Here is an 8636-nt window from a genome sequence, read left to right as displayed (position 1 = left end):
ACTATGAGTAATCTAGTAGATAGAAAGAAGGTCAGAAGATAATGTAGGGACACAAAGAAGATTATTATATGTTCCATCGTCAAAATAACTACAAATACTCCCATTAATACTCATGTAAGTTTTATTTCCCATCAAAATATGTGGAAATGGACGATTCTCAAAAGAAGAGAACATACCCTCTGATGATGTCATAATATCTGAAGCTCTTGGATAAAGAAGCCATCTGGAGGATTGAGAATGTGTCGATGAAAATAGAGAATGGGCCTTCATCTTGTCTTCACCACGAGAGAAGACCCAAAATGTTCATATTCTGAAGTGGTACAGAAGAAGATGTACTACATGAAGGTGGTTGAATCTTGTGCTTTTGTAATAGTGATGTACTAATATTGCAGGTTTTTTCTTTTTTTTTGTGAGAATTAGGAGGGAGAGACAAAGGGAACTTCAAGGAATTTTGAAACATCAATCTATTTCAAAGTTTGTACACCACAACTAAATACAATCATTACTTCAAGGGAGATTTATCCAAACAAGACCTAGAACATAGGAAGTAGATGGCCTAAATCTATCTTCCCAAGGATGTGGAATCCCTTCCTATTGGTGTAGAACTCCCACACATTATAGAGGGGGATTAAAATGTGGGAATTTCTCTCCGACATTATCTAATTTTTTCAAGAAAATAGTGGGTAATGGAATTTCAAGACACCAGATTGAATCAACATCACTATCGAATTACAACTACAAGATGCATGGTCAATTGGGGGAACTAGAATATATCACAAAAGGATTGCCATTATCGATTGATGAGACTTCTTTAAAAAATATAGATGGTATGAGTGATGGATATTCGACTTATGACATGGAGGCATCGATGATGTTGATGGATATAGACAAAGAAGAAACTCAAAAGATGGATTGGGAAAGCCTCGAAGGGAATATGAAGAAATTGAACCAAACTAGCTGTTCCAGATTGTAGTAGGAATTTTTATGACAAGCAAGAAGCATTTGTGTGAGAAAATATATGGGGAATTGTCATGTTTTGAAATATTTCATGCTGATGGATGGATAAGTTTTGAATGTTATGAGGAACAAGGATGTTGGTTAGAGGCTAGATAGATGTTTAAATGTAGTCAAGAAAAGTGGACCACAAGAGCAGGTTACTTTATTGTGTATGTGTTCCATGGTTCTTATGTGGATAAAAAGGGATTTTATTTTGAACTTCTAGAAAGTGGTAGATTAATGGCTGAGTTTGTGCTAGGAAAATTTGTATGAGAAGATGCTCAGCTGTTAGATTTTATTGAGTCTGACAAAATTTGGAGAAGATGCATTCCAAGTGTTCTTGAACAGAGTCTCATAAAGTAAAAATCTTCTAATGGCCTAGTTATAATGTGACATTGAAAGTGGAAATTCAAGGGATGTAGCTATTCATGGCTATAGGGTTTGGACTTCAAGTGGGAGATTATTGGGAATGTGAAGTTCAATTGTCACATAACTATTTGTCTTCTCTTGTCTCTTCTTTTGAAAACCTAAACCTTTATACAAATAAATGAGTGTAGAGCATACATGATTTATTGATGTGATGATTAAAATAAGAGAGATCCCTGCTTTCCCAAAATGTTTCTTTTAATGGTGAACCACATAATTTGTTGTGTAGTGTGTTTGTCTCTAATTTTTATTTCTATTGTTTTGTTTTATTAATATGTTTTCTCTGTGCTTTATTTAAAATTAATAGTATGTACAATCACACACAAAAAAAATGATAACGTGGGTCACGGGGACAATTGGGTAAATCGCTCCCGAAATCATAAATATGAGGAAATTACTCCAAGCTCCGCTGTATTCAATTATGGGGTTTTACTAGAGGTTTTGAGTGGTAGGAGGCATGTAAATTTGTCCAAAGATAATGAATGGATTGGTTTTTTGGACTGGGTGAAGAATCTATATCAAAATGGAGAAATCTTTCACGTAGATAACCCAAATCTTGATGGTGTGTATGGTGTGGAAGGAATGGATAAAGTGCTTAAAATGGATTGGTTTGTTCTCATCCTCAACCAGAACAAAAAATCTTGGCATTCAAACTCTACTACAAATATTGGAAGGCCAAGCTCTATTTCCAGCTCATCACTCTTTGGATGTCTTACGATACGAGTTACAAAGATTATGGTAGTGGTGCTGCTCATATTACAGATGAAGAATTAAATATCAATCAATTGACTTCTACTCCTATGTCTATGGAATCTACAACAAATTCAAAAACTATGGTTATACGAAGGATTTTGATTTTGATGTAGGCAGATGATTTTAGGAGTTGCCTCGGGCTCATGCTTTTATGCTAAATTCAATGGATTTCTACTTGTATTTTTGTGATGTGGCTATCAGCAATTCAATGTTCTCTAGTTTCGCTGCTCTACAGATGTTGAGTCTTTGTACTCAGTCTACCTTATTCATATATCAACTCTTATTCTATTGTGAAAGGGTTGTAATTCAATTTATTACAGGATAATGTGTAGGAATTGTAATATGCGATAGAAAGTCATCCATGAAGGTTGGAAATTTCATAAGAACATTTCAATGTATGGTATGAAACACAAATCATCAGATGTAATGTCACAAACTTACTGAGGTTTATTACAAAGGCCCTAACAAATATTAAAAATACTTTCCCCTCCTTGACTTGGTTGATGCGATACCTGTGATAGGTTTTCTGAGGTCTTTGAAGGGTGTTCAAGATTTCGATTAGGATGTAAGACATTATGGGGACTCACGTTATCTATTGGTTGCATAGATGACGATGTAGAGTTCACCCTTGAGCCGAATCCCATCGCATTTCAGTAGACTTGATCAGATCTTTATTTTGAATGATGGGTATGATATGATTAGACATACATGATGCGTGGAGGTTATTCTGGTTTTCCATGTGTATCTTATTGACGATTTTAGACATACATTGCATGATTTCATGTTTCCTGATAATAGTGAGTATGCTCATGGTTAGTTACGACTTTATGTGATTTATATGTTAATATGATGATGATTGATTTCTATGTGTATTTATGTCAAAATTGATGCATAGATGGATAATGTTAGCATTTCAATTTATCATGTACTTTGATAGATTTGACTGATTTTTCTTTATTGTGTAATGGATATGCTAACCCTAGTTTGATCTACCTATGAGGTGATGTTGCATATGCTATGTGTTTGCAGTATGGTTACTGTGTGACTGTCTGCATTGGGGAATCAATATCACCTCACTCATTGCAAGCAAGATGTGCCATTGCAAAATTCCTCCATTTGTTTGCTATGTATATGTATATATGTATGTATGCACATGTATCATTTTGTGGTTGCAGGTACTAAGGCATTCATTCCTCTCGAGCAACTAGGTGTGAGCTCACCTGGCTTGATAAGTGTGAGCATGCCTCTTCCCAATGGCAAATATGTGGTCGAAGATGTCATTAGTTCCCTACTCACTCCCTAGGTCTAGTTTGGCGCTAGTGTTGTCGTCATTCTTGGTGTGAATTATCATTTCGCCATGTCGTCACAATATGTGAGTATATGGTATGGTGAGCTGTGTATTTGGTCACTTAATTTAATTTTTTTAATTATGTCTGTTGATCAATTATGTTTAGTGGCCATTAAATATTAATTAATTATCTATTTAATAATGCTTATTTCAATTTATTAAAGTTTGATATTTGATATTCTAATAATGTTTGATTATTTTATTATTTGCTCTTTTCAAATTTAAATGATATTACTTTTTATTTTTGCTTATTCGAATTATTATCATAGTCTAACAATTTTAAAATTGGGTGGCAATTAATAATTATTAAATTATTTCACCCCAAATATTTATCAAATTATGGGTGATTCGGTTATTATTTATTGTATGTGACTTGATTATTTAATTAGTTTTAATTATTGGCGATATTTGATAATGAGGGTGAATATTAAAATAAGTTCCTCTATGTATTTACTTTTTTGTTATTATTTCAATATTATATTCTGAATGGCAATTTTTATTAGAAATGATATTATGGTATTATTAGTTTAATTTTGGAATCCCATGAAATAAATGTAAAAATACTTAATATTAAAAAGTCATAAAGAATATTATATGGAGATATTTTATTATTTTAGCTAGAGTTTGATGGAATTTGGGGGATTTTTATTTTGTCTTCCCTTGAATGTAGCTCTTTTTTTTTTTTTTTTTTGGAAGCTCTCTCTGGTTTTGGCTCTCTTGGCAATGATTTCTGGAAGAAATTAGTTCATTGGTTGATGATTTGGGTGTTGGAGGCTTGCATTGGATGAGTGTTATAGCTATGCTGGAGAAAAAGTTGCTTCAAATTCCTCCTCCATTACACAAGTCAGAGGTAGGGATTTTCTTTCCTCTCTTTCTTTCAAATTCTCAAAAAAAATAAAAAAAATATCAACTTTAAAAAGGGTTTCTCTACTTCAATCCAGTTCTCTGTCTTAAAATTTTACATGCCAAAAAGGTTTAAGGTTCTCTGGGTTGCCTTTAGAACGTTGTTGTTTTGTTGGAAACTGGGTGTAAATTAATTTTTCAAACTTGCAATTGATTTTAAAAGATGGAAAGAAATTTCTTTGTCTAAGTATTCTACTCTTGATATTTTTTTGTTATTGTGACTGTGCATGTCTCAAATTGTATTTGAATCTTTCATCCTATCATGCATAATCAGTGGGTTTGAGAGTGTGCTACTGCACACCAACCTCCCCCATTAAAACAAAAAGATTTTAATAAAAAAAAAACCATGAAATAAAAATTGGATTTTCCTGGTAGGCAATTTAGTAAAGAAAAATATAAAATGAAACAAAATTAAAAACCAAAACAAAAATGTAATTCCAGCAGATAGATTTAGTTAAAAATATTAAAAAGAATTGAAATTTATTTTGTTTTCAGCCTGCTATACATGTATTTTTTTTATGATTGTTTGTTTAATATGTTTGCTAACTGGTCTTCTGATATGAGTAACTTTCTTAAGCTGATATTGTATTTTTGATTTGGTTCCTTTCTTGAGTTGTCAAAGTTGATTTCTTTATATGTATTTATGCTACTAGCTATAGTGAATTTGATTGTTTGAACGTCAGCCATTGGTCTAAATGAGTTATTGGTGAAGTTTGTCTATAATTTTGGGGTGAGCTCGCGAATGTTAGCCTAGGCTAAGCGTAAAACACTCACTGCCCCAAATTGTTTCTTCACTTATTTCAACATTAGTCAAATGCCAAGTGTTGGATGTTTTAGTCCTAGAGTCCATTTGAGTGAATTGTTTAAATAAAAATTTACTTTACTTTTTCTCCTTGTTATTTGTAAGTTGGATTTTATCGATTGTATGTACCCTCATGATGGTTCTTACCATGAGGATGGATGTCTCATGCTGCTGATTTTGTGGTAGGGAGTGTGAAGACCTCACTAAGTTTCTAGTTGCTTAATAGCAACCATGTTATGATCTATTTTATGCTATCGTTTGGTCAAGAGGCTCCCCTTTTTATTTGAATTGATGTTGGTCTTTTATGTATGTGATGTTTTGCGGTATGGTTTGAATGTGTTTGTATTAGATTTAGCTGGTTGTTAAGAGCCTCTTGTATTGATGTTTTAGATCCATGTCAAGGGAGTGGGCTTGTTTATGTTACTAGGGGTCATGAGAGATGGCCTATCATGAGGTACCTTGTAAGGATCCATTAACTCCAGACCTCTCGGGCATAAGGGAGTTTTTCATATTTTAATCAAGTGATTACTAAAACATAAATGGGTATGAGTAGTATATAATCTAAAAAGATAATAATTTACCAGTGTCTTATGACTCAGTCCTAGGGAGGATGTTTTAGGATGAGCATGAGAAGACGGTGGAGACGGTAAGTCAATCTCCCTTAGTCTCTCTCCCAAGGTTGAGATGGCTCTGCATTCCCATAGGCTTGTGCCTTGTTCTTGTTTTGGCATGCGATGACAATCCCTTGTACATGTGATTCCTCTGTGTTATATTTGTGTTTTGCTGATGTTCTACCCACATCTAGAGTTTATTGTTCTTTATCTTACATTAAAGTATGTTGAGTATGTGAAGTGTTCGAAGTTAGTCCCTTTGGTCAAAAGCATCACCTACATTTAGTGTGTGAGTTGGGACCTAGTGACATCTCCTAGCTCGAGGGTTGGTTCCTTGTAGGTTCCACATTGGCCAGGTGGTTGGAGATTTTTGCCATTGGGGTTTTTCCCTCTTTGTTGAGGCCTCTCTTCTTGTGTGGACTTGGATATTTCTTCATGGCAATTATGGATTCATGGAGCAGATTCTTGTATTGGATACTTCATGTATATGAGATATTCTTATTATACAATGGAATAGGGATGTTGGAAAGGAAGTGTGTTGAACTCACAATTGTACTTATTATGTAATGATAGCCATTATTGTATCCATTAGCACTCATTTGATGTATATTTTCTATAAAAACTTGTAGGGCAATAATACTATAGAACGCAAATATAATCATTTCCTCTTGTTTATTGTATTTCATTGTTGGAAGCATCGTAACCTTGATTAGAACACAAACCTTGTAATTGAATTGCCACACTTATGTTATGATATCAATTGGGAATTCGTAATGTAAGGAATTCATGGTTAAGATTTGTTAGATCGATAAGGTAGACCTTTACATGACATGGATATGTTAAGTAGTAAATGTAAAGATGTATGTGGATAAGATCATATGAAAATAAAGGAAAAAGGCTTTATTTACTATCCTCATGTTAATCTTTAAGCAATTGAAATGAAATAGAATATGGTAAGGATGTAATAACATGTGAATGATGGTGCAAAACATATGGATGAAAGTACTTTGTTTATGAGAAACTTCATTTAAGTATGAACTTTAAACAAGGACCATACAGGCTGTCAATATTAGAATAAGAAAATATGAGTTACAATGGAGACTATGGTTAGCATCATAGAACCTAAAACAACCATAAGGCTGAAAACCATAATAGAACTTAGAAATATTACATCTTTAAGAACTTCTATGGATATGCATGGACTAATGAGATGGTTGCAATTAAATATCTAATATTTGAACAACCAAATAACTTAAATGGGATGATTATAATTATGTGAATGGTGCAATAAAAATAATAACACTTGAATGATGTCATGGTGGTATATAGCTACATTAGTAAGCTAGTGTTATTGCATTGTGATAGAGTTAGTTAATTAGCACTTAAGTGATGCATTTTAAAGAGGGCAGTGATATGAGAATAGTCATCATACTGGTAGTAGTTCATACTTGTCATGTTGAAGCATAAGCATGAAGGTTATAAGTTATGCTTTGAGTTGGATGCATTATTCTCATTAGTAATACGCATATAATGGTAGTTCCTTATTTCATGCCATGCACTAGGAGGAGTATGGTGTATCAATGCATTAGTAATGTCATAGTATGTAGGTTGTGATATGCATATGTGATTGTAGGTTTGAAAGAACGTACAACTTTAGTTCCTAGATGAGGTAGTGATTAGAAATGTGCATAACTTACTTAGTATGTAGTTGTTAAACATTATTGTTGATAGGGTACATTATGAGATTAGAGGGCAACATGGTTTATCTTCATTTGAGGATATTATATTAGAAAGTATGCACACATGTATTTGTAGAGGTGTTCCATGATAAGCTATAACATTAGGTGCATAGACATGCTTGTATGATGGTGGTGAATCTAATGCATTGGTTATGAATCATAAGGTTATCGTTGAATTTAGTAGAGTGTAGCACCCACCAATAACCGTAGGGAAACATACAACACTAGCTTAAAAGAATGGATTTTTTTTTTAGTTTACTAATTAAGTATTCATTTAACATAAACTAGGTGGTGCATTATAGAATTTCATTCACTTAGTTTTATCTTAGTGTTGAATATCAACCATTGTTCACCTAACTATGCTCAAAACACAAGCGGGACCATATTTACTTAGTCACATAACTCCCTAGGGCATTATATATATATATATATATATATATATATATATATATATATATATATATATATATATATATATATATATATATATATATATATATATATATATATATATATATATATGTTATATAGTTTTAAAGAAGACATGATTTAAATGGAGAAATTTGATTGGTTTGCTGGGAGGTTAGGGGTTTTTAGGAATTTTTCATGATTTCATTTCTTCTTCTTGATCATCCATCATTTTTACTCTCTTTTTGGGGCAGTTATCAGTAAAATTTTGGGGCTTTGACAATTTGTGATTTCTGGAGGAGCTTGGCTAGATTTCTGGTTGTTGCTAGAGGATTGGGAGAGGTTCTTCTTCAGTAGATAAACTCCTCATTCAAATTCCCAAGGATGGGTATGAAAACCTTAGTCTTGTTGAAGATTTTCCTTCAATATTACCTTGCGTATGTAATTATTTTTATGGGTTGAGGAATATGTGTGAATTCCATTACACATTAAGCTATTTGTGAATGTTGATATTGGAGCAATAAAGTTTGTTTACTGTGTTTGCTTGGATAGATAAAGATCAGTTAATGTACATCTGAAAGGTTGAATGTTTGTTTCCTTTTTCTTACAGACTGAAACCCTTCATTATGACAAATGATCTTCTAGTAAAT

Source organism: Cryptomeria japonica, chromosome 5 (assembly GCF_030272615.1).
Source record: "Cryptomeria japonica chromosome 5, Sugi_1.0, whole genome shotgun sequence".
Classification (NCBI taxonomy): Eukaryota; Viridiplantae; Streptophyta; class Pinopsida; order Cupressales; family Cupressaceae; genus Cryptomeria; species Cryptomeria japonica.
This window is presented reverse-complemented; position numbering follows the sequence as displayed.